General features: G+C 39.8%; 1 long non-coding RNA gene across 2 annotated transcripts in view; it reads left to right on the forward strand.

Annotated features, from left to right (window-relative positions):
• The window catches only part of LOC309634304, a 265,444-nt gene extending 245,403 nt beyond the window's left edge, over positions 1-20,041 (forward strand). For both annotated transcript variants that reach the window (XR_014247956.1, XR_014247957.1), the window contains one exon: positions 19,719-20,041. This is a non-coding gene — a long non-coding RNA (uncharacterized lncRNA). The remainder of the gene's footprint in view (positions 1-19,718) is intronic.
• The last annotated feature ends 6,924 nt before the right edge of the window (positions 20,042-26,965 follow it).

A 26,965-nucleotide genomic window follows, 5' to 3' on the forward strand; every position in this document is an offset into this window, starting at 1 on the left:
AGGATCATCCTCCGGTGAAGAGAGTCCTTTTCAGTGCATAGGTCATGTTTATGGCTTGAAGATCTCTATTATACAACTGACTAGTCAATTCCCAAACAGCAAAAAAACTCTTGAGATTCATAATTATTAACGTAGGACCAGGTTAGGTGGTTTAGGCAGAGAAAGATCCCTAGAGTGCTAGAGGAAAGAAAAGAAAGGATGAAACTAGTATTTTATTATATGAGGATCTCCTCTGTGCCAGCCACTATTCCATACATTGTCATATAGTCAAGAAATCAGTTTATAAAATTTTAATGAGCACTTTTTATGTGTCAGGGAGGCACATGATACTTCCTGGGGCTCCGAGGTTAATACGGCAGACATGCTCCTTGCCCTCATGGAGCTTGCAGTCCAGCAGAGGGAAAGATGTAGATCAAACATTTACTTATTCTCTTGTTCAACTCCTGAGAAGCAGGAATTATTTCCATTTATAAATGTGGAAACTGAGGCTCAGAGATGTGATCCATCTTGCTTAATATTGCAGGTCCATTAAGTTAAGAAAGGGAGTTTCATACCCAGTTCTTTCTAGACATTAATTTTGATATCCTCCCATTTGCCACAGAATCTCTTCTGCCATTAACTTTATGGTTAGCTTTGTAGCTAACATTAGGTTAAACAATAAATTTCAGAGGCAAGCTTGTGAGATTTTGGCTTATATTGGATTGTTCTTCAGGAAATAAGCCAAGTCCTTTTATTCAGCCTACAAAAAATTCTCAGCATCAGAGTTTCGAGTATTGACTCTTCTGCTTAAGCACTGGGTATATTAGACATAATTATTTCTGAATAACTCAATAACAATCAAAAAACTTTCTACCTAATCCCTTAAAAGGTATATATTGATTTCAAATAAAATTAGGTCCAGGTTAAAAAGTGGCTCAAATGGTAGTATTAAACCCTCCTCCTCTCAGCCCCAGCCAATAGATTCCCACTGAAATGCCTGAAAAGATATAAAGATAGAGAACATTTTATATCTACCCTGGGAAACAGGAAAGGATGTGTGATAATCAGAATAAGTTTGAGAAGGCTTCTCTCATGCTTGTCTGCATGTCTGTTATAGCAAAGGTTTATTCCTCAATCCTCCTCTTCTTCACATCTTTATTTGAACATTACCTTTCCAGTGAGATCATATATGCAAAATTTCCTAGCCCTCTTCCTCTGATGCTACATTTTTTTCTTTCCTGTTTTATTTTTCTCCATAGCTTAAAATAATCACCTGCCATACTATAAATTTAGCTTTTAAATTTTATTGTATATCTTCCTGTTTTGTACAACTAGAACATAACCTCTATGAAGGAAGAGTTTCTTCATTTTCCATTGCTATATCCCTATTGCCTAAGATCCTGGTACACAGTAGGCACTCAATATTTCTTAAATGAAGGAATCCCTGTTTTACTGATGAGAAAACTGAAGTTAGAGAATACTATCATTCTGCTTCATTTCACGTTCATCATCATGTTTCTGAGATTTCTCCATGTTGACATACATAAATCTAATTAATTCTTCTTGGCACAATATTACAGAATTCGTATGGGTCAATCTTAGTTTCTGTTTCCCCATGGATGGGCATTTATGCTGTTTCCAATACTAATATAACAGCTTGATGATAGGTGTTGAGCTGGGTGTTTCCAGTTGGCTCAGAAATGCAGAAATCAGTAAAGGTCTAAAGTTAAGGACAAAAGGAACTAAGTCCTCCATGTTCTATGTGGACAGAACTGTCAGCCACAGGTGCCGCCTCCCCCTCTGCAGGGCTTGCCTCTCCCAACCGGATATAAGAAGAGGCGTGCGAGGGGGGAGGTGGCCTCTTGGCGAGTATTGTGTTCACAGAGAAGCTCTCTCCTCACCTACCCGTGTGTGTGGGTGGGGGCCAGGGGGCATGTGTCCCTTTCCTGAATCCCAAGGAAGGAGTTCCAGGGTGCCCAAACTGTCCACCCTACACTGCATTTTTGAGCTCAGGAACTTCTCTTCTGAGAGTTGCTGATGCCCTGATATGTTGGAGAAAGGGGCAGGAGAACAAAGACAGCTCCAAGAGAAGGACCACCAGGAAAGCCACCTGAATCTCCTTTACTTGGCGTGGCAAAACTGTGTGCTTTTTCTGTCTTTTAGGTGATGGGGACATTTCTTTGACAGTCTTATTTAAAGATTTGAGTTGAAATTTGGTACATTCACTGTTGGTCTTTCATCTCTCATCATTGACTTGAAAGTTGTTTTCTTTCTTCTTATTTTAACTATATTCTCCTAAAGGCCCAATGTTTCAAACAAAAGCGCTGCTGTTAAACGACTTCATGTGTGGTTGTGTAACTCTTACTGTGAAGACACAATGCTTTTAAAATATAAAATGAGGAAAGTCGTGCTGTATTCAGGAGTTCCAATGGGACAGAAATAATTTTTGGTTGTGCATAACTAAATAGTACTACTTGAGGGCTTGAATAACTTAAGAGTAGATGCCTAAATAGATTTGATCATATCTTCTACCCAGGGTCCCTCCATGTAGAATATCTTGCATCATTATGTTTTCCTCTAGTGCTGGGACAGTTAATGTTTGTTAAAAGACTGATAGTTTTTATTAAAGTTATACTGAACTGAAATCATGCATTTAAAGACTGACTATTCACACTGTGGTTTCTTCTCACACTTTTCCAAATCTGCTTATTGCATATTGTGTTTGAATTGGTTTTCATTGCCAAAGTTTTGATTAAGTAAATGCCATCACTAGAAATTAAATTAGAAGCACTTATCAAATTGCAGCCAAGTGATATCGATCTCTAAATGTAACCTATATATTCAATGTAGCGTGCAGGGCGTGGGCTTGCTATCTGTGAAATGAACTGTAGTAATAAATTGGGTATACTACATTCCTCATCATGCTTTTAGCATCCATTAACCAATTACTAAAAAGTGGGAGGGGGGATGGGCGGAGAAAGAGGATGTGAATGCTGCAGATTTTTAAATGTATAGTACCAGCAGCGAGGAGAGGGCTTTGCACTATTCACTTCTTCGTAGTTCCTTCCGAGGAATTCTTTCCTAAAGTGTTTCTTTACTGCGCATCATCAGATTGTTGGGTATCTCTAACTTACTGTATGCACTCAGGGTGGTTCTTCTCTGGAGAAATGCAACTACAGGCAGAACTTCTTTTACACTACATCTCCTTGGGAGATTTTGTCCACTCACAAGGCATTAGAGGAGCTGCTGCCAATATTCCTCCACCAACCCCTTGCCCATCACTTTCAATTAGAGAGAACAGGTATCCCAACAGACAGCTGTAACTGCTGAGGGGGCCTCTGCAGCTGCCAGGTCAGTGGCAGGATTCTGCAAATGAATGGCCAGATTGCTGCCTGAGGGTGCGGAGATTTAGGATTTCCTGTGCAGGGGCAATTACCTCCAACTCAGATGTGAGAAGAACTTCTGTTGAGGCTTTCTCCCTTAAGGGAAGGGATGCCAGCACACAGTGAAGCCCTGAATTAATTGGATGTCAGCCCCAACTTTGCTGTCGGGAGGACTGTGATAACTGGGTCATTCTTCTTTTAATCCCAGCTAAGGAAATTGCGGGATTAAAATAATTGCATGGATATTTCTAGGGCAAACTAGAGTAACAACTGAGGTTCATGGATAAGCTGATGTCTTGGCTAAGTCTCATCTTACTCTCTCTTCATTCTCTTTCTCTCTCCTCCTTACCTCCACAGCCCCACCGTTTGCTCCTTTACTTACCTGCAATTTTGGATGGTAGTGAAAAGAGCTTTGGAGTTAGATTTGGATAACATTCCCAATTTTCTGCTTATTAGCCAGTGTGACTTTGGACAAAATGCTTTATTTGTTGATCCTCCATTTTCTCATCTACCAAATGGGTTGCTGTGAGAATTAAATAATGAGTTAAATGATGCAAACAGTCTTGCACCTGGTACCTCATTGGCACATCATTGAGGACTAACTCCTTTATTTTTCCCAATATTATTTCTCCATTTTATTCATACTAGGGATTCACAGCTCTAGTCTACAAAGCTTTAAAGCTTTTTCTGATGCTCTGAGAACATCTTGGATTTTTAAAATAATAATCCACATCAAGTACTGTTTAATTCCAGGCCAAATTAACTCCATGGCTGTTATGTCGCTCATTGACTAATTGGTTGATTGATTGATTCATTGAGAACTTGTCTCATAAGCAACACTGTATTCTGGATGATGGCTGTACCAGGAGGTGGGGAAGAGGAAGTCTTTTCAAGGAGATAAATGAGAATTAAGTCTGGGAAGGTAGAAAATTTTCTCATAAAAAAGAGAAATGTGCTATGCATATATGGTACTCTATTTAAGACTAACTTTCTGTGAAATAACAATAATAAAATCCTACCCCAAATGATTTGTTTGGTAATTTTATATTTTCTTCTCCTTGTCTTTCTCAAGGTGGGTATCTATCTTCATGCAGGGTGTAGAGGTTATGAGCACAGACACATAGACTCTAGTCTAGAACTAGACTTGCTGGTTTTACAATTCAGGCTCAGTCACTTACTGGTTACATGACCATGGACAAGTAACTTAGCCTCTCCGTGCCTTAGTTTCCTCATTTGTAAAATGGGGTCTATAACAGATAATTACCTGATAGGGTTGTTGTGAGGATTAAATGGGCATTTGTAAAGCATTCAGAACGGTGCCGGGTACACAGCCCTAGAGTATTGATAGTTAGCCTAGAGTTACCTCTAAAATATTAATAGTTAGCAGTGTAGAGCAGTGTTTTTAACCCATGGTTACACTGCATCTTTTCTGTATTCTCACTAGTCCAGAAGATTTTGTCCAGATTTGCTTTCTTTAATTTGTATTACAAAACAAGAGGATATGGAATACTCTCTTCTAAATTACACACCTGACCTTAAGATTCCTATATACCTTCTCTATCTCTTTCTCTAGCTGTCCTCTATTAGGAATCACAGAATAAAATCAGTCAATAGATAATAAATGTTGGGTATTTGGTGGGCTGTGGAGGGTGGTTAGTGATATATCTAAAAGCTGAAATGATGGAGTGAAATTGGCTGGATTATTCCTGTAAGAACTTTCCCAGCATTAATGAAATGCAGTGGACCCATCTCCCTCTACGGAACACATCTGGTGCAATTTCCCCTTTGGCCGTAAATTTCTGCAGCCACAGACATCTGAGCAATAAATTCTTTGTTTAATTTCTCATAGCCGCCTGTTGGGAAGGGGTTCCTTCACATGATTATACTTGATGTGAAAAAGAAATGACAGTGTTCCTATTCAGTTTTAATCAGTTTGTTTCTCTCTGTGTTATATATAATGCTTAGGTTATTTTTATGCACTTAAGCATAATGGGATAATTAAATAGAGTTCTAATGGTTTTAATTCTCCCTGTCTTTATAAAATTGTATTTCTTTTAATAGTATTGAGTTTGAGAAAATGAAGGCATATATTTTATGTAGTTATCTACTTTTGTGATTTGTATTTATGACATTAGGTAGCCCTTACCCCCACAGACTCATACATACTCATTAACCGTATTTTCAGGTGCAATATTCCTCAGGGTCAGGGAAGGATTTAACTCCTGTGTCTTAGGCTGCCATATGCTCTCCCTGGAAGATGGTCCACAGCAACAGATTAGAGCTGATGGAGTTAATATCATTCTCCCAGTTCTCTCTCTTCCTTTATGTGGAATTAAAGCTTCCACTCTAATCATTCTTCATCAATTTTATTTGGTTTTAATAATTTGAATCTACAATGCCTTAATTTTCATAACTTCCAAGTTTCATTTAGAATCCTTTACAGTAAGCATTGCATGGTAGTGCACCAGTACATGGATCTCTGGGGGGAAATGCCTTGGTTTGTAGCGAATGTCCCCATGATATAAATACTTCCATCATGGCTGATTTCAGGATGCTGACATGACATCACTGAATGTAAAGATGGGAAGAGATGTGTACACTTGTGGCTTGAGAGCCAATGAGGCAGCTCCAGTACACCACAGCCTCTATAATTAACAGCATATTTTAACCAACAAAATGAATCAGTATTCCAAAATTATTCTACACTAGTTGAAAGACATTATATATACATATGTATAAATGTATGTGTGTGTATGTATATGGGTGTGCATATATATGTGTATATATATGTATATATGTATACAGGATATATTTTCTATCTCTATATATCTAAATATCAAAATCCCTTTTCTTTTGTAGCCAGAATTTTAGGCATTTTGATTTCCTTGGCAACCGGGTATCATGTGACTGCAAGTGAAATCCAGCATAACAGCTTTACTCCTTTGGATAAAGCCTAAATGAATAAAGATATTAGGTATAAAAACTCTCCAAAATCAGAGAGATGCCTTCTTCTCAGGTTGCTTTTCTAACAAGCCAGGTGTTCTTAGACTAAAAAAAAAAAAAAGAAGACAGAGCATTGTTCTGTTAACCTGATTTTTAGTTTAACTCTATTTAAATGAATAAAAGGTCTAATCAAAGAGGCATCTCCCTTTACACTTACTGAAAACAGACCCAGATTGCTGTGAATTGTGAATTTTTTTTTTTATCATTCAAGTACTGCTCTCCAGGGAACTTCTCTTAGGCTGACTGAGGTTACACCTGGGATGGGCACAGCTTGGGAAGCTCTCAAGTGCCTTGAGAATTCTGTCTTTATTATCCTGAATGCACTGGAGTTTAGTAAAGGAGTTGTGCATGGTGCCTAGTAATATTCAGCTGGCTGTGGTTGTGTGTCTGACCATAACCTCCCAGTGTAATGGTCCCTTGGACTTCTCTGAAATTCGGTTTACCATGTATGCAGTCATAGGTGTGATGGTTGGAAGAGATAAACTGGCTTTGCTGCACTGAAAAACTAGACCTGATAAAACACTGAGGCTCATTCTTGTCAATAGGGATTATAATGTCAGCAGGGCTGGCTACCTGATTTACAGGGCCTAGTATAACATGAAAGGGTGGGACCCTTTGTTAAAATTGTTAATAATTTTGGGGCAGTGACAGCAGAGCCTTAAGGCAAGTGTGAGGCTCTTCCAAGTGTGGGTGAGTGACTGCACTGGTCATATGTCCATGAAACCAACCCTGGATGTCAACATGGGTCCTCCACATCTTCTTTCCACCATCCCATGGAGTCCCTGTGATGATGAAGCTGGACAGTTTCAGGAGGGACAATATGTACCGGGGTTATGGGAGGCCTCCATCAACATGGACAAGAAAGTTTCCAGCCTTTAAATGAAAAATGGGAGTCAGCATTTCCTTCCGAAGACAGCCTGGGCAGAGAACTACGATATACAGCAGCAGAATCATCAGTCAGTAGAATTTCAATAAAAAGGGAATTGCCATGATGTAAAGTCCAAATGGTAAAACTTGGGGCTTCCTTAGCCAAAAGAAGTCAGAAACCTTAAACCAAAAAATGAGATTGGTTTTCAGTGAGAACAATCTGTGTAACCTACCATCTAAGCAAGAACGACTAAGCAGAAAAAAACAGGCTCATTTTCTGCTATGATTTCTATAAAAACAGCACTAAAACAAGACTATAAAATCTGTGAAACCAGCTGCTAACTGACTTCGTGGAAAATGCTTAATTAGTAACATCCAGAGGTTAAAATACAGTTTAGACTCTCTAAAAAAAAAAGTCAACATCCTCTTATGGCCAATGCATTACACAGATCTATTGGGAATGATTTTTCCCACTATAAAAGGATTCTCCAGAGCAGAATTGTGTCTAAAGCCTCGCTATCACTTAAAAGTGGAAAGAGTTGACAGTTCTTATTCTTCTACCTTGATATAAATGACAGTTGGGGAGAGCATTAGAAAATGTAGAGGCAGGAGACTATAGCTAGCTGAGTCAGAGTCTGGATATTAGGGGAGATAAAGTGTGATGAAGCTTGTCCAGAGTTGAATAGGGTGTTAAGAAATAATCAGGTCCATTGCAGGTTCGTAGGCTTGTTAACAGATAAACTGAGGCATATTAAATTTTTTAACAGTTCATTTGAGCAAAAATCAATTGGAATCAAGCAGTGCCAAACTAGAAGTGGTTAGGAGCATGCTGCTGATAGGAGCCAGGAGAAAGGTTTATAAAGAGAAATTGTGGAGGGAAAGAAAGGAAATATTTGATTGGCTGTAGCTTAAAAGCCTAGTTGGCTGTGTGTGATTGGTTGTCCTCAGTGTTTTGATTTTGTAACCTTGAGACATTTATGGGCTTAGATTTTTTTTTTTAACATCTTTATTGAGGTATAATTGCTTTACAACGGTGTGTTAGCTTCTGCTTTATAACAAAGTGAAGCAGCTATACATATACATATATCCCCTTATCTCCTCCCTCTTGGTCTCCCTCCCACCCTCCCTATCCCACCCCTCTAGGTGGTCACAAAGCACTAAGCTGATCTCCCTGTGCTATGCGGCTGCTTCCCACTAGCTATCTATTTTACATTTGGTAGTGTATATGTCCATGCCACTCTCTCATTTTGTCCCAGCTTACCCTTCCCCCTCCCCGTGTCCTAGACCACTACCACAAGTGCCATGTCAGTCTGATGGCCTCCCTGTTTAATTACTTTAAGACTATATTTCTTGCACTACACAGCCTAGGGGATGTGGTTGTCTTCCATGGCTTCAGCAAGGTCCTTGAGGCTGAGGACTTGCAAAGGTCTGGCTCTAGCTTGTAGCTCTTTTCTGAGCTGCAGACTCAGACCTCATTCCCCACCACATTCCCAGGGACACTGAACTTGTGGGACTTACACGGTGCCTTTCCCCTTGCTGTGCCCTCTGCCTGTCCTTCCATCTTGGACATTCACCACCAACATCCCCACCATACTGTCTTTCTAACTTGCTGATTCCTTCACATTCTTCTAGTCTCAGTTCAAATGTAGTTCTTCCTGGAAGCCTCCCTCACTTCTCTTTCTGATTTTTATGTCCTTCCTCCAGCATCCTTCACCACTTCCTTCTTACCTACAATGCTTATGGCAAATTGTGGGTTAATTAATTTGTCTCCTTTCCCAGAACTAAAGCTTCTCAAAGGGCCAGGACCAATCACGTCATGTTCTTTTTATATTTTCAGTTCCTTAGTCCAGTGCCTGAAGCAAAGTGTGTGTGCAATAATTACATGTTGGATGAATGAATGAATGAATGAATGAATAAACAAATAGACATTGTAATTCCAGAGGGGCAAGTGAAGAAGTGGTTTCTACATTCTGGGCCCTTTGTCTAAGAAAAATTGTTCAGGAGCGGTTAGTGGAGAGGTAGGAAATGTAAGCATTATTTACATGTAGCTTAACTAGTAGGTTGCTACTGAGAACACGCTTAGCTAGAGTAAACCTGGGGCTTGTTTCCTCACTGCTTTTGTAAGGGGTGATGGGGAGAATTGTTTCACATTCCTGTGCTGGCTGTATATCAATGTGGCCTTTAGTTGTGACTCTCTGTTCTGGCCAGGCGTTCAGGGTACGTACTCACAGCTGGGGCCTTCTTATTCATTCACTCCCTTGCTCCTTCAAAAGTGTTTCTCAAAAAAAAAAAAAAAAAAAAAAAAGTGTTTCTCTCTGCACCACTTTTGACTATATTCATGAAATTGCTATGATGGCTGAAGGGGATGGAATGGGTTCCTGCTGTGTGATCTCACTGCTCCCAGGGCCATGACGGGGCTCTGGGAAGCAGTACGGTTGGTGATTGGTTGGCTGCTGCCCGCTCTCATCTCACCTTCCCTGCTTGACACTGACTTTCGCCACTCAAGTTTTTTTGGGACAGCCAAGTCCTCGGTGCTGGGTTTGCTCCCTGCTGAAACAGCCCCAGAAATATGGGACCACCTGCCTCAACTGTGCAGTTGCCCTGGAAGGCTAGACCAAGAGACCAAGTGGCAGATAAATGAGAAAGTGATGGAGTGAGTTAATTTAAATGACCCAGGAGACCCACAGGGTCAGGGTCACCTCCTGTGGGAACTCCTGCTTCTTGGTTTCAGCACTTGCACAAGAATCTTGGCAGTGGACATACAGGTGATTGACAGGCAAGCATTTTTAATTTTCTTGTGCTCTCTCCACAGTGTGTTAGAAAGAAATATACTTAAAAGGAAATAAATTTGTAAATCCTGCAAGTTATGAAAGAAGTAGCTTTTGAAAGTCCTGCTTTGTAGACCCCCCTGATAGCACCAAAGACTGTTAGGATGAGAAGGAAATTTGAAGAAAATCCAACCCCTTGATTTTTTACGTAATCATAATAATTAGCATTCCTTGAGAATTTACTGTATACCAGCATAAGTATCATCATTCTATTATCTCATTTAATCCTCAAAATAACTCTGGGAGGTAGGTCTTATTATTCTCATTTTAAAGATGAAGAAATTGATATTCAGAGAAGTGAAATAAATTACTTGATATCATGTAACTAGCAGGCAGTGGAGCCAGAGTTAGGACCCATAAGACCCTTAATTTTACATCTATAATATTAGCTGCTATTTATTTTTTAGTGTACTAGACACTGGGATGAGCTCTTTACAAAATCATTACATCTTCATGACTTTGAGAGACAGATGTTGTTATGTTCTCTAGACAGACTAGGAAACTGAGATTCCAGGAGGTCAGGGAGTCTATTCAAAGTCAAGCAGCAGAAATGGACTAGAAATCAGGCCTTCTTTCAGGGAAGTGTTCCTTTAATTCTTTCAGGTTATGTCGATGTCTTAAAGTTTAGAAGGAATTTTTGACAATATTATTTTCAGATCCTAGGAGGGAAGGTGGGGGAAAGTTAATGTGCCAGATTGCCTATTGGTATTTAGCATTTTTCCTGCCCACCTGTGTTCTCTCCCAGGTATCAGAGGGGTTGGAAGCCTGGAACTACATTTCCCAGAATCCTTTCCCAGCAAAGTTCTCCTACTTTAGATTCCACAGATGAAAGGAATTTGCAGATTTGGGAAAGGAAGAGAAGCAGCCGTCATTATCCCACTTCATATCCCATCTCCTACTACTTCCTGTCCCCTCATTTACTCCACTCTAGCCTTCTCATCCTCTTTGCTGTTTCTCAAATACTCCAAGAACACTACACTCTCAGGGATTTTGCACTTGATCATCCTTCCACCTGACTGTTCTTTCGTAAGATATCCACATGGCTTTCTCCCTCACCTCTTTCAGGTCTTTGTTCAAATGTCCCCTACTTACTGAAATCTTCTCTGAGTACCTCATTTAAAATTGTAAAATCCATCCTGGAAAATGCTATCCCCCATTCCTTGCTTCAGTTGCCTCCTTAGCATTTATCATCATCTGATATTTATTTTACTTTTTAATTTATTTCAGTCAATTTCCACTAGAAGGTAAGCTCCACAAAGGCAATTATTCATGTCTGTTAATTACAGATTTCCTAGACTGGGAACATATCTGACTCAGATTAGGCACTCAATAAATATTTTGCAAATGAATGAGAATAAATTCTGCCCCTGACAGGTGACCGCAGGTGGTGACTCTCTGCATGGGGCACTGATGCAATCCTGAAGTCAACTGTAGGAGTCTCATTTGTTGTTTTGATCCAGAGCCTGCCCTTACCTTTGCCTTTGCTTTTGCTCTTTCTTGCTACTCTGATCTGTGAGGGCATCTATGTTGGATAAAAGATCCAATTTTCCATAAAAAATGCAGATGGCATTATTAGGAAGGCTGTGCACAGCAGGGAGCTTCACCCTGCCAAGCATTTGTAAGGTCTTTATTGTGGCGGTCAGTGATGCACCAAAGGGGAGGCAGGAAGGCTGTTTGCCCTGATGGGGAGGATATTTCATCACTGACATTGTTTAGAATTGCCAATGCATGGTGATAATAGAAAGCTGACTTTTAGTTGGCTTTATTTATAGTCTTTTACAGAAAAAGTACCCTGTTATTGCCTTCACAGGAAGTGGGCCACTCCCACTGCCCTACCCTTGGTACACTACAGATAGCAGCATAAAGGTGGCTGAGGGTCTGAAGCTGACCTCTAGCTGGTATGCCCGCAATGATTGGGAGCTCACTGTGGTAACACCTCTGCTACTGAACACACTGTTCATTTGCAAGGAAGGTTAGCGTGGGCACTAATGCACATCTTGAATTTGTTCAATTTGTTCACTGCTTCCTGATAGCCCATTCTTATTTCCAAGTCCTGAATTTCCATGTTGGGGAAGGTTTCTAGGTGTATTATCTATTGCTTTGTAACAAATCACTCTAAAACTTAATAGCTTAAAACAACATTAATTATCTCAGAGTTTCTGAGTGCTTGGAATCCAGGCAGCTTAAGTGGGTCTTCTGTTTCAGGGTCTCTCTGTGGGCGACAGGCCTTTCTGGGATCTTAATTGTTGGAGCCTTGTTAGTATCATACTTGGCTATCAGGAAATGGAGATGAGTTATGAGTTACTGAGACCAAATATGTTAATAGAACATACTAGTTCTAGAACTAATAGAACATATTAGTTCTATTAGTTAATAGATTACACTACTAGGCTGTGATCAAGGTGTAGGCAGGGGTTGCAGTGTTATCTCAAGGTTCAACTGGGGAAGCATTTACTTCCAAGCTCACTCACATGGTTGTTGGAAGACCTCGGGCCTCAGTTCCTCAATGGCTATTGGCCAGAGGTTGCCCTCAGTTCCTTGTCATGTGGGCCTCTTCATAGAGCATCTCACAACATGGCAGAGTAAGCAAGTTAGAAGGTAAGAAAGAGCACCAGCAGGAAGGAGAGGACTAGCAAGACAGAAATCACAATTTTATAACCTAATCTTAGAAGTGATATCCCATCATTTTTATTGTATTCTATTAGAAGCAAGTCATTAGGTCTGGCACACATACATACATGGGAGGGAATTCCACAAGTGTGTGACTATCAAAAGGCAAGGATTATTGGGAGTCATTTCAGATGCTGCCCACCACACTGGATTTCTTTTTCACCAGTTACTCCACATATTTTAAGTATTCAATCACTGGACCTTGGGAGTAGTATTTTCTTAAGCCAGGTCCTATTATTGCTATATCTTATAGAAATTCCTTGAAGTGTCTGGCTGATTAATGGGTTTATTTTCTGGGTTACACTGAGGATGAAAATTTTTTCTGCTCTGAAATTTCAAAGGGATCAAATATTATTTTTATGTGGAAATTTTTTACTATTCTTTACAAAAAGATAGGTGCATGGGCAATACAGTTTTTGAGGTCTTGCATGGGAAGATGTCTTGCTGTTAACGTTTATCCATAAAAGAGTTGTGTGGACATCAAATACAGCTGTCCCTCAGTATCCACAGGGGATTTGTTCCAGGACCTCTCTCGGTTACCAAAAGCCACAGATGCCTAAGTCCATTATGTAAAATGGCACAGTATTTGCGTATAACACACACGCATCTTCCTGTATACTTTAAACATCTCTAGATTACTTACAATATCTAATATAATGTAAATTCTATGTAAATAGTTGCTGTCGTGTGGCAAATTTAAGTTTTGTTTTTTGGAACTTTCTGGAATTTTTTTTTTAAATATTTTTTATCTTCAGTTGGTTGAATCCACAGATGCAGAACACATGGATGTGGAGGGCCAACTGTATTGATACATATTCATTTCTCCTCAAGACTTTGCTGACAGTAATTCACTACCTTCTATCATTTTTGTTATTGTCATTGTATGTCTTTGGTCATTATTAGTAGGTGATTTCAGTGCCGTCCTCACATCACCTAAGTATTCACCATTTTAGTTTGTGCCAATAGTGTCCTACTACAATCATTTGTGACTCTCTGTCTGAGGACTTTTCCCAGCATATGGGCTGAAGATGGATGGCAGTTCAGGATAACTATCCCAGCTTCCTGGCTCCTTAGGTGGATAATACTGAGGTGTGCTCTATATTCCTAGATTTCTCCATTAGGACTGAGCCCCTGTTGCCCATATCTGTAACCAGCTCAATAAAGATCCCTTTGAGGATTTCTTTCTCTGCCTTGTCTCATGTTCCATGCCCCTACAGGTGCTTCCTGGGATCACCAAACCCCTATTTTAGAATGTGCTTTTGGGAGAACTCACTGGAAGACAGTTCTTTATAGATGAGTTTGTTCAGGTATGGGTAACCTTGTTCAGATGTTTAAAAGATTTTTAAATTTGTATTTGTCTTGATTACTCAAAATTTTGTCAGGTTTGGAGGTTGTGTTCCTTTAACTCATTTTTCCTGGATTTAGGAGCCCTTTTTAAAAATTTTTTTACTTTGTTGAAATTTTATTTATTCTTTTGGCTGTGTTGGGTCTTTGTTGCTGCGCGCGGGCTTTCTCTAGTTACGGAGAGTGGGGGCTACTCTTCGTTGCGGTGCGTGGGCTTCTCACTGCGGTGGCTTCTCTTGTTGCAGAGCATGGACTCTAGGCACGTGGGCTTCAGTAGTTGTGGCATGTGGGCTCAGTAGTTGTGGCTCACAGGATCTAGAGCACAGGCTCAGTAGTTGTGGTGCATGGGCTTAGTTGCTCCATGGCATGTGGGATCTTCCCGGACCAGAGCTCAAACCCGTGTCCCCTGCATTGGCAGGTGGATTCATAACCACTGTGCCACCAGGGAAGTCCCTAGGAGCCCTTTAAAAAGTGTATGCACTGGTCTTTCCTCAGCTCAAAGATTTGATTAAACTCTAGCTTGGATAATTTTTTCTTTTACAATTTATTCTGATTTAATCTTTATGAAGTTCAATTTGTTCTGGTCTCTCCTCTACTATCACTAAACATCACTAAACATCTGAATATTCTTTCTCCTTTTTCTTCTTCCGTATCTGTAGTCGTCTTTCTCATTACTTACATATACTTGTTCTTATTCCCTGCATTCTAAGAAAGCTTTTCAAATTTGTTAACCACATCATTCCTTCAGTTTTCTGCAGCATAAGTTCTGCTCTTTACTCCCTCAGTGTGGTCTTAAATTCTGCTTCTGTGTTTTTCCAGTTCCTCATTTTCTCATCCATATCCCCCTTTCATCTCATCTCAACTTTTAAAATGACTTGTTTTGTTTCATATATGACATAACTTTTATACTTTACTAAAATTTTCTTTTAGATCGTACATTTAATGATATTTAGAGGTATGCTCCTCTCTAGGTCTTCTGGATGCTATTTTCCCCTCTTGTTCTGTAGTTTGTATTTAGTTTTGTTTCATATTGACATTTATTCTCAACCTTGGTAAAAATGACATCTATCTAGATTTAGTGTTTAACCAACAAATAGGGAGATTACTTTGGCCTATGTGCTTCTTTGTGCAGAGATCAAATCCCTTTCTCAGATCCCTGTTGGAAGAGGGAAGGTTCATATACACAGGACCTAGAGAAATTTCTATTTTTCTAGCAAGCATGAATCCAGTGAGGGCTTCTCCTTTATTGCCTAATTTTCTGGGGTGTTAAAAACCGTAATTAAATTTCCTCGGATGCTCCATGCCATTTCTAATTGTGCCCACTCTTAACCCCTCCCGCTATTTCCTGCCCAGTTATTTTCTAGGAGTTACAGACCCTGCAAGGATATAGGAGAATACCAGTGGAGGTGGGAAGGAGTAGTTTCAGGAGTTCAGAGATCTCCACACTGCACTGTACAGTGTTCTAAGCATTACAGAGGGATGATTTCTCAAAGCAGACCTTACATGTCTGTTTAAGAAGCATGTTATATTGCAGAGGTTATAGTAGATTTTTCCTACCTTATTTTACGTGGTCCTTTTTTCATAAAGCAAAGCTGGTTAATGCCATGTCCATATTTCATATAATTGTTACTAGTTTATCTCAGATTTTGGCATTAGATTGTATGACAGCCTTCATTTCTAATGGCCTTATGAATTATCTTCTTTTAATGTGTTATCATTAATATTTCTGTGTAAGATTGGGAGATACTGGGTAAGTAAGTATTAACTAGACACTGTTTTGAATGAGAACTCTCACCTTCATGTATGTTACAATAAGTGCATAATAGATTTTGTCTAATTAGTTGAACACGATGTATAACAATAAGACTTTGTGATTCTTGTGTTTTAAACGTTACTTATAAGAAACATTGTTTTTCTATGATGGGATTAAAATATCACCTATGACAAATATCTCTATAAGCCTGCTTTGTATAGCCTATAAATGTCTACCTTAAAATTATTTTTGAGGTAACCACCACCACTTTAATCTATCTGCCAATCTTGAGGAATATTGCTGTCAAATCTTATGACCAGGTACTCCAAAGTGTACATATTCATGGCCGTTGCTTCATGTCTGTCCTCAGAATTCATGATTACATCTAACACAGTGACAGAGACTCAGGGGAAGAGATCCAAGAAAGCAAAATATAAGCCATGCAGAGTACGTTCCCCATCTTTATCAGGTGTGAAAAACATCAGCCCAAGAGTGACTGATGAGCAGGAGGATATCATAAAAGTGCAAGCTTTTTTTTTTTTTAAATTTATTTATTTATGGCTGTGTTGGGTCTTAGTTTCTGTGCGAGGGCTTTCTCTAGTTGCGGCAAGTGGGGGCCACTCTTCATCGCGGTGCGCGGGCCTCTCACTATTGCGGCCTCTCTTGTTGCGGAGCACAGGCTCCAGACGCGCAAGCTCAGTAATTGTGGCTCACGGGCCCAGTTGCTCCGTGGCCTGTGGGATCTTCCCAGACCAGGGCTCGAACCCGTGTCCCCTGCATTGGCAGGCAGACTCTCAACCACTGCGCCACCAGGGAAGCCCAAAGTGCAAGCTTTTGAAGGTGTTTTCTGATATGCTGAAAATCAAAAAAATGGAAAGCCAGACTTCAGAATTCATGTGCTTGTTCATCTGAAGTTTAAACTTTGGCCCTGGCCACCTTTGATTAAGATTAACCATAGAACTACAAGACTTTTCATGGTATAAATAAACACACCTGTGGACCAGAGATCAAATGTTGCTCAATCTATTGATAAGTAGAAAAATCTGCACATTTATTTATTTCTAGGAGTGTGCTGGAACAGCTTTTATTGGTTCCTGAGAACCAATTGTGTGGGTCTCTTCCGAACTCTGCATTCAGTGACATCACAATGGTAGCCTGAAACTGACCATGTTAGGAGCATTTATGTCATACAGATTGGCAAATGCTATAGTTGGGGCTTTTTTTCCTCCAGAGAGCCAGTTGTTAAACATTTATTAGCACACCACTATCATTAGGGCCCTTTTTATACTTTCTTTCCTGGTGATTACGTGATTATATTTAGTTATTTATATTAAACCTGTCAGCCTTCATTATAGCAATTGAGTCAGCAAATGATATTAAATTTGAATTTTCATAAATTTGCTTTTATACAAGAGCAGAAACGCATATCCAAGCAGTGGTTTTGTACCTTTTTCATAAGGAATTGTTGGTTGTAGCTAAGAATTACAAAGAGGCAACAACTGTAAGCTAGGTCCTCTTTGATTTTTTTTTTTTATCATTAATCTTTCCAAACTAAAAGATGCACTTCTATTTCAGTTTTACTTAAGCTTTAATATCAGTTAGAGGTTGAATGCCTCCAGTTATATTAATAAGGGACTTAATTTCATTTTCCCTAGAGTGTGTTTTGTAGATGAGTGTTCCTAGCTTAGGGTCCTGCTTCCATTTCTACTCCATCACCTGGAGCATGGAGGCCCCATCACCCTGGAGTATGGGGGCAGGTTGTCTGAGAGGATCACCCTAAGAAGTAAGGAAGCAGGGGTTCCAGGAAACTGCTGGCCTTGGCACTGCTGTCCCCTCCATTTCTCTCGACCTCCTCTATATTTCTTTCTTTCTCAACCTTTCCAGTCTCCTTTCATCATGATCTAATTGATTGTTCATTGTACTTATTAGGTTGCATTTATATCTCTGACTTTAATTTAAAAAAAGAAACAGTTGATGGGAAAGACAGCTGTACAGTCATGTGGGTGACCTGGGTGAGAAAGCAATTTGTCATCTCTTTAAATAGACATTTAAAAAATGCATGTTTAATATTAATTTGAGGACGAGGGAATGTCAGCACCTATTAAGAATCCTTTGTTGTTTCAACATGAAATCACTATTCTTGTCTCTTCTACAGGACCAATTTACATGTGGTTAGCTGTGAAAGGATCTGAGGACACAGGGTTGAGTTAACTGGCACCTTATTTCAAGTTAATTCAGTAGTATTTTAGTGTTCCTTAGAGAAATACTTCTCAACTTATCATGTGCATATCCACCACCTGGGAATCTTATTAAAAGCAGATTCAGGGACTTCTGATTCAGTCTGTCTGAGGTGAGGCCTGAGAGTCTGCATTCCTAACAAGTTCCCACATGACGCTGACACTGCTGGTCCGGGAGCCGCACTTTTGCAGGGGTGGGTGCGAGGGTGTGTGTCACATCCCCTTTGGCTCGAATGGAAGGGTCAGTATTTCTATATGAAAAGTAGGTGGGGGGGAACGTTAAGCTAGTTTTCTTTTTTTAAACTAGTTTTATTTATTTATTTTTACTTATGAATCCTTAAAACATTTTTTGGGGGGTGAGTGGTTTACTGGCCCCTCCCATTAAAGAAATTCCTAGCTTATTTTAGGTATCTTGCCAAACACAGAGGCTTATCCTCTTAGGAGAGAATTATATGATTCTGTGATTTTAGAATTTACATTTCAAAGTTCCTGCTTAGAACATGCGATATGAAAGCTCTGATAGGCCTATACTTGTGACTATTTTAAAAATGACAAAATTTTGATCTACTCAGTGGGAATCTTTGTGAAAAAATTCTTTTAAAAGGAGTAATAAAGGGCATTGAAACGGAAAAACGTGAAACATAAAGCCCACCCTTTTTGTGATGATTTAAAGTGAACACCTAGCTATCTAAATGGTGATATTTCCATAAGAATTGTTGTTATGATAAGCATGTAAGTTTACATCTTCATGTACTAGGGCATTCTGACTTATGACTATGGGGATATGAAGCTGCCATACATCAAGCAGATTCCCCACCCCACATGCAGATTTCAAGTCTATAAATCTGAGCAAACCACAAGCAAACCACAAACCATATTAGATGCCACAAGCATCTAATATGTGTCCTTGCCAGGCACATATTAGATGCTCAATAAATACTTGTTGGATGAATTGAATCCAAAGGAAACTTGCATGCGTAACTTGCTTACCAGCCTGCACAATTTAAACAATACCTGCCACAAGCAAGTGCTTCAGAAATGAATCCTCCCATACTAACCTCTTCAGACCTGGAAGATGGGCAACATCCTTTTGTTGGTCTATGTGATCTGGTGCTACCTGTGTCTACAAAGCTCCCCTCAATCACTTCAGCCAACACTGAGTTTTTCTCATGCAAATACCCACAGCACTTAACCTAGTTCATATTTCTGCCATTTGTACTTTGAAAATATTGCATCTCCAAAAACACTGTGAAATTCTTAAAAGCAGAGATAATGTCCCATAATTCTTGTGGGTTCCATTGTACTTATCACAGAGCAGGAATTCAATAAAAAATTTATTAAATTGATTTTCCTACTTTGATAGGTGATTGCTGATAACCGTTTATTTGTTAAATATTTCTGTCACACATTTCAGGCAAGGCTGAAACCTTCCAGACTCAGCCAAACAAAATATGTCATTGCTTTAAGAAATTTTCTTATGACAGCCTTCGAAACCCCCATAATATATCTCTCGATAAAAAAGGCATAGGCATGTTTCTCCAAGGCTCAGCTAAGCATGGTTGTCACTGTATTTCCCCAAGGTAGAGGTGAGAATAACTTTTGTTATAGTTCCATCAGGTACTTCTGGTTGATGTTTTTTCTCTATTTTTTTAAGGGTCAACTGAGCATGATTTTGGCATGATTATTTCAACCAATCAATACTCTGAGAAGAGCAACCCTTCTAAATCATGAGGAGACATAAATAAGTATTTTTAAATGCATTTAATAGCTGATATTCCTGGAAGTTTAATCTAGATCATATCCTCTTCTAGGTGCTTCAGTGAGACTTTATTTTATCTTTGCAGCAGCACTGTGAGCTGAGTAATGTATTACTTCTAGATATAGCGAGAAACTGAGGCTCAGAGAATTAAAGTCACTTTCCCAACGTCATGGGGCCGGGAAATGCGGAGCTGGGACTTGGAGCCAGACTGTCTCTAAAACTATGCTGTCTAATACAATAGCCACTAGCTACATGTGACTCTTTAAATTGATTAAATTACAAAAAATAAAAAAATCAGTTTCTCAGTCACACTAACCACATTGCAAATGCTCAGTAGCCACGTTTGACTAATGGCTGCCATATTGGACAAAGCAGATATAGAACATTTCCATCATTGCAAATGTTCTACTGGACAGCACTGCTGTAGTGCCTCTACCTGCTGGTGGCTTGCTGGCCATGTGCCTCTTGAGGACCTCACCACAGAAGGGCCTGGAAGTTGGAGAGGGCAACTTTTGGACAGGTGTGTGTGTGTGTGTGTGTGTGTGTGTGTGTGTGTGTGTGTGTGTGTGTGTGTGTGTGTGAATGAAGACCTGAGCAGCAGAGTAGGTGAGGAAGGGAAGAGCTCGAGTTCACCCTGGACCTAGGTTGGTGTCCTCAGTAGGGACTGAGGTCTCCCTGGAATAGACCGTGGAACAGCTGCAGTGGGGGAGGATCTTCCCGTCCCCCCACCAGAGAGGTAGGGAGTCTGGGGAGCTAGTTTAAAGGCTAATGGCTGGGCTGGAGAGAGGAAGGAAAAAAGAAGAAAGCTGTACATCAGACAGCAATAACCATCCACCCCCACCTGCACTATGTCTGTCCTTAGGGCCCACTCCCCCTGGAGAAACAGGATTTCACCCAGGCCCCTGGGAGGGCGCTGGAGAAGTATGCAAGCACAGCATATACTTGACAGCCTTTGACTGACTGGCCACCTTGGGTCCACTGGGGCTTGGTGGCCTGAGCACTGCAGAGCCATTATCTGAGTTCCTGACAGACTCTCAGGACTGATATTCTGATTGCTTTACACATGCTGACTAGCATCCCAGTACAGACCGACCGTCTCAGACACAGTGACCACTCCAGATATGCACTGAAATAAAAATGACAACTATGGCTTACACTCAATACATTCCAGGTACTATGTCTAGGTATTGTAAGGTAGTAAGTATAAGCTGTAGTTATCATTTTTATTTATTTATATTTTATTCATATATATTCTTTGAATTTCCAAAGAATTTTATTATTATCATCATACTTATTTTATACACGAGGAAACAGGCACAGTGACTTGATAACACAGCTACAAAGGCACAAAGTGGCAGGTGAGGCTGGTCAGCCTAGGCCCTTGGTCCACATTCTTAACCACTACGCTGAGCTGCTTTGCTGGCCCAGCGTGGATATCACTCCAAGTTGCAATCCTCTATGTGCTTTATCTGTAAAACACTGGGTATTCATTGTGGCATGGTTTTTCTGTGATTACTCTAGCTACAGACAGGTATCCACTGAGCTTCTAGAAACTGCTTATTTTGGTTTAAAAATACCAACAGTGGTGACAAGCATTTAGTAATTGGCAGAATTTTCATCTTTATTTTATATCAGACTAAGAAGTTCTACTCTGTCCGGTGGTAAATACTTTTTACTTATTTTGAATTTTGTATAGTGCTTTAAATAAGTATTTATAAATGTATATATTTTTGAGTTTGTCTCAGGGGCAAGAGTTTGATTTCAATTGTTTTCCTCTCCTGATAGCTGTTTTTAGTCACCAACAACTGGGTGCTATTCTCTCAACAGCATAATCATTAAGTCCAGGAAGCATTATCTGAGAATAATACAAGTAGTAATTAAAAAATAGAGTGCAACCATTAATATTCCATTAATTGTTATTAATGTAGGCCTTGCCAGTACTGCTAATGTAAAACACAAAGGGATAATTTTTAGAAAATTAGTACTACAGTGTCATGAACATAAACAAACTGGAAAAATAAAAACCCAGAGGCTTCTTTAGATTGGTTGAGACAGCTGAAAGCTATCAGTTAATTCTACTACGTAAGTAACACTCTTGCCAGCAATGTGTTGAAGACCAAAGAATTTGGAAAATGATTAAAAATTGAAGAAGGTTCTCTGAGCGTATGGTAGACGTGACATCAAACTCAACGCCAAACACAAGTCTGTCAAGTAGGGGCAATTTCTTACGTATGAGGTGATTGGGAAACTTAGACCAACTCCAAGATGCCACATTGGGGGTTTTTGAGTCGTTTCATCAACCTAAATAAGAGGCCAAAACTAAACTGCAATTTTGGGGAAGTCTATCAGGACCGCAAGGCTGCAGCACAGTTGCACGAGGCCATGGGTGGAGAATAGATTGCAGCAGTGATAAACCAGTTGGTACTGCATGGGCTCAGATGGGGCTAACCCAAGAGCAAGGACAGGACTTAAACTTATAAGACCAGCTAAGTTATAGCGTCAAACAAGGCCACTTTGGGTAAGTATGACTGGGAGAATTCAAAGGCTGAGGGAAGCGTCTGAAAACAGCGCTGGTGTTCACAAAACAAATGCTGTCTTCAGCGGTGGTGATGAATCATGTGTGACAGCCACACCCGCACAAGCCCTCAGCCTGATTCCTCAAAGGAGGGTGAATGAGCTAAAGATGTATAAAGACTCGTTTCAACCTTAAGCATGTGTAACATTTAATAGGGCTGATGGGGTTTATACCTGCAGAACGTTAGTCTTTTAAATGTGTCTTTTGAGCTCTAAGAAACCTAAATATCTTGGAGGTTGGTTTGTTTGGTGTTTGTTTATTAAGGATCTGGAGAGGCTTAAAACAAGAATGTAAATAAATCATGGTAAAATTTAAGTAAAGAATATAGGAAGGCAAGAGCAGGATAAATATAGGTATGCTTGGAAAAACAAGTGAGATTTTCTCTAGGCTTATCTATTTGTCCCTGCAGTCCTCACACAGTGTAGGCCCCTGCCCAGTAAAGCCTGTTTGGCAAGCGACAAAGGGTGGTTGGAATGAGCAGGTCATATGGATTGCCATATTTGGCTTGAAATCCAGAAATTTAAACAATGCCACTCACAGAGGGCAATAACCAACACTCAGCCGCCACGCAGTTATTTCTTCATGTAATAGATGTATTTATCATATAGCATAGAACAGTCTGAAAAGTTACACTCTCTCATGTGACTGATTTTATACATGGTAGGAAAAAGTGCCCTTTGAGCCAAAATTTAATAGATATTAATTATATAGGAAGTAATGATTTTAAGAAAAATGTCCACAATTAAAAATTAAATTGGGTTTTGTTCGTTTCTGGTTCTGCATGTAAGACCTTAGAAGTCGCCACACTGTCCTAACGACAAGTGAAAAGCTGAACAGACTGAAAAAAATCAACTTTTCTTGAGTCCATAAGAGAGGAGAGGACACAGGACTAACCACTGCCCCAAAGACTGGAGAGACAGACCTGCGAATGCTGGTCGTTAGGACTTTCCCCAGCAGAGACTCAGGAGTGGAAATGGCCAGGGGAACCAGTGCTGCTCGGGTGGGAAAACGTGAACTGTAGTTGACGAAATGCTGGCCGCTCAGTGCAGCAACTCTGAGAGTGAAAAACTCTGGGAGGACCCAGTCGCGGGGCCCGGGAGGACCGTTTTGTGAGATTTACCTCCAGGAGTTTGACCAGGTTCTCACAGTAAAAATGAGGAAAATCCCCTCTTGTTTGCAGCTGGGGGTGGGAAAGGAAGCATTCTGAAATCCACCAGTTCTTAAGGAGGCCTGCCCTCGGGAGAAACTAGTTAACTAGAGCCAACTTGTTGGGGCATTATTAGAGAGTAACCCCGCAAGGGGAAGGGAAATCCCCAACTCCAGCCCCCTCTAGCCATCCTGTGCCACCTGAGGGAGGAGGAGAATACTGAGAAACACTTGAGGGAAGTTCACAGTACAGAGGCCTAGTCTCACTAAAAGGACCTAAAACTGCCCTGAAAAAAATCAAGTATAAAAAAAAAATCAAGTGAGTTGCTCTTGTACTGCCCAAACCAGAATCCAACTGTCTTTTTTCCTTCAAAAGGTAATTAAAAATCCTATAGGCAATAGTCTCTTAAACCCAGGGAATCAATGATTTTTCAAAGGAAGGCTTTTGAATCTGAACAATATTTGAATAAATAAAGAAGAGGTGGAAAAATTATGTTCTTTATTTAATAATGTAAATGCATTTATTCTACATCTACTACTATTCTGAAGGGAAACATAAGGCAAGACTTTGCATAAATGAGTCTACCTACTTCCTTGAAAACTCTTAGGGTAGTCGTGCTCTGGATTTTCCCCTAGCAGAGAAATTGGCTGATAGTGTTTTCACAAGGCTGTGGCCTAGCCAGATAATGATTACTATCAAGGAAGAGGGAGTTTGGGAGACATAAATGACAGAAGTTGAAAAATTAAATTACATTAAAAATAAATATAGTCAATTTGAGTTTTGTAAATAATTCAGCTCATGGATTTGGTTTACTTTGATGACAGATCTGTTTACTTAGTTTTTAAGAAATGAAGGTTTTTTTTCATTTCCAAAATATAGCTATAGAAATCAAGGGTTGGTTACATTACTCAGCCTTCTGGAAAGTGGTGAATGGTATCAACCATGATGTTTTTAAAATGGAAAAGAAATCAAAAATTAAATTCTTTCTTCGTTCCCTCTCTTGCTCTCTTCCTTCCTTCGTTCATTTCTTCCTTTGTTCCTTTTATTAAATCAGTTTATTTTGATGAATTTATAACTACTGATCCCTGGTTAGAAAAACTAATTTGTGAAATACACGGTTGGTTTAATACACAGTTGGGAAAATGGTTTACTCTGATGTCCTACTTAGTTTTTTACTCATACTCTCAACTGTTGGTCTACAGTTTCATCATGTCTGTGGGGTGCAGGGGTGCAGGTCCCTGGGGAGAGGCCAGAGAGTGCAGACCCTCAGAGGTGGGGCAGCTGGATGTAGCCTGGGAAGCTGAAGGAGACTGACTAGTCTTTCTACTCCAGGGCCTTCCAACAGCAGGCTGATGGATGAAGTTGGATTAACAGACTGACAGAGAACACTTCCCTGTTTGGTCTGCTCACCATTTGTAGTTTTGCATTTGACTGTCCCAAAGTGGAAAATCTAATGAAAACATTTGGAGAGAAATGTGAGGTGAATTGTTCCCCCGTGACACCCTTTCTTACACTACCTGTGCTCCCCGAAGTATTCTAAAGGGATAAATGGGTTGAGATTGGTCTTGGCAGCATGTCCTCATGCTTATATCTCTTCTGGGTTAACGTGTTATGAGAGAAAAGATAGCTTCTTTTAACATGTGACTCAGTGGGGATCTATTTTCATTTTAGGGTCTTTGCATATCTAAAAATCTCTAATGTTGAAGGCCATTGCTTGGGCTGAAAGTGATTGGAGTGCCAGAACATACCAAAATCTGAAAGTAGCTCATTCATTAATTTATATATTCATTCAACACACACACATATATATATATATTAAGTGCCCATTCTATGACAACCACTGTTATAGGCAAACTATTAAAAGAAGAAGCCTTCTACCCAGAGAGTAGAAGATGAGTCCATTGTCAGGAATTGTCCAATGGGTTGTCCACCTAGGTGATATTCAGTTATATACCTAGATCCCAGACTTCCAGTCTCGGATTTGGCAAGTCCTAGGTATGGTTCATTATCTTCAAGGGTGCACGAGAACCATGGTTATGAACTATCAGGTGATTTCTTCCTTGAAGTTTTATACCTTTTCCCTTTGTTTATCGTTATCAAATTTCTTGAACAATGTGTTTTCAGACAAGGGGTCCTACCTTAGAATTTTAGCCAAATCCAACATTAACACATATGCAGTATAACTTTAACAACACAGAACAGTATTTAAAATAATCTAACAAACACTCCTTACTTGTAGCTTTACTGAGAAGTCCCATGTATCAAATTTCAGTTAGGGACTCTGCTACAAACCCTTACTACCACCTACTGGGGCTGAATTGAGAAACAGATCTGAAGGCCCAGACCAGGAGGTTAGGAAGAATATACAGCTTTCTTTACATAATAATGGTAACAAGGAAAGATATCATGTACTGAGTATATACTAAGTGCCATATGTGAATTATGATCTTGTCCATCTTTCAAGTTTGGAGGGGAAAAAAAAGAGCCATTCTAGAAGCCAGGAAGGTATGCTCGTTTGTCTTTCTGAGTATAAATTTGTTTGATGGTTACACATAGGTCTACTGAAGCAATGTTGTACTTGGACAAATAATAGCCCAAATATCTCACGATATGCAACTAAATACAGCTCTGCTTCCACTGATCAGGAATTGAAAAAGCTGTAGTTATTTTCAGTCATTTGTTGTTGTTGCTGGTTTTCTGTTTAAACTACAAGAGCAAAAGGAGGATGTCAAATAAAGATTATTGGGTTCAGCTCTCAAATCCCGAAGAGCTGATGAAAACTAGAATCCCTAGATTCAACCATACCTGCTAATAGGAATACAAACCAAGAGCTAGTGGGGCTCCCACAAGGACTCCTTGGAGAGTATATCAAGATTTTGTGCATGCACAAGTCCTTGAATCTGTAGACTGAGGATTAGAAATGTCCTTATTTATTTGTTCAACAGTATCAGCAAAGTAGTCCTTAGAGTATATTGCTATAAGAGTACCAAGGCAGCTGTAAAAAAATCACATCAAGATCAAAATGCTGATGATTACTGAAATAAGTATTATGTGTGTAGTGTATCTTACCTTCACAGACAAATCTAAGTGTTTGGCTTAAATAATTGCAAGACTTTCTAACTCCTTTGACTTGAGAAAAGGAAAAATTAAGTATCAAGTGATCCCTGTCACAGAGGAGGGATACACTACTGTAAAACACAGAAACAAAGAACTTTCTGGCTTTTGTTTCCAAAAACCTAAAATTTTAGGAATCTGTAGAGGCATAGACAAAATCTGTAGGCATAGACAAAATATTTGAGTTTTGAGAGAGAGGGTTCCCTTCCTCCATCTCCCAAACCAGACTAGAAAATGTTTCTTTAGAAGAGTAGGGGGTGTGGGGGAGTAATGGAGGGGAAATGAAAGAGTAGAGGTGTTGAGGGT

This window comes from Balaenoptera borealis (genome assembly GCF_965194805.1).
Source record: "Balaenoptera borealis genome assembly, chromosome: 8".
NCBI lineage: Eukaryota > Metazoa > Chordata > Mammalia > Artiodactyla > Balaenopteridae > Balaenoptera > Balaenoptera borealis.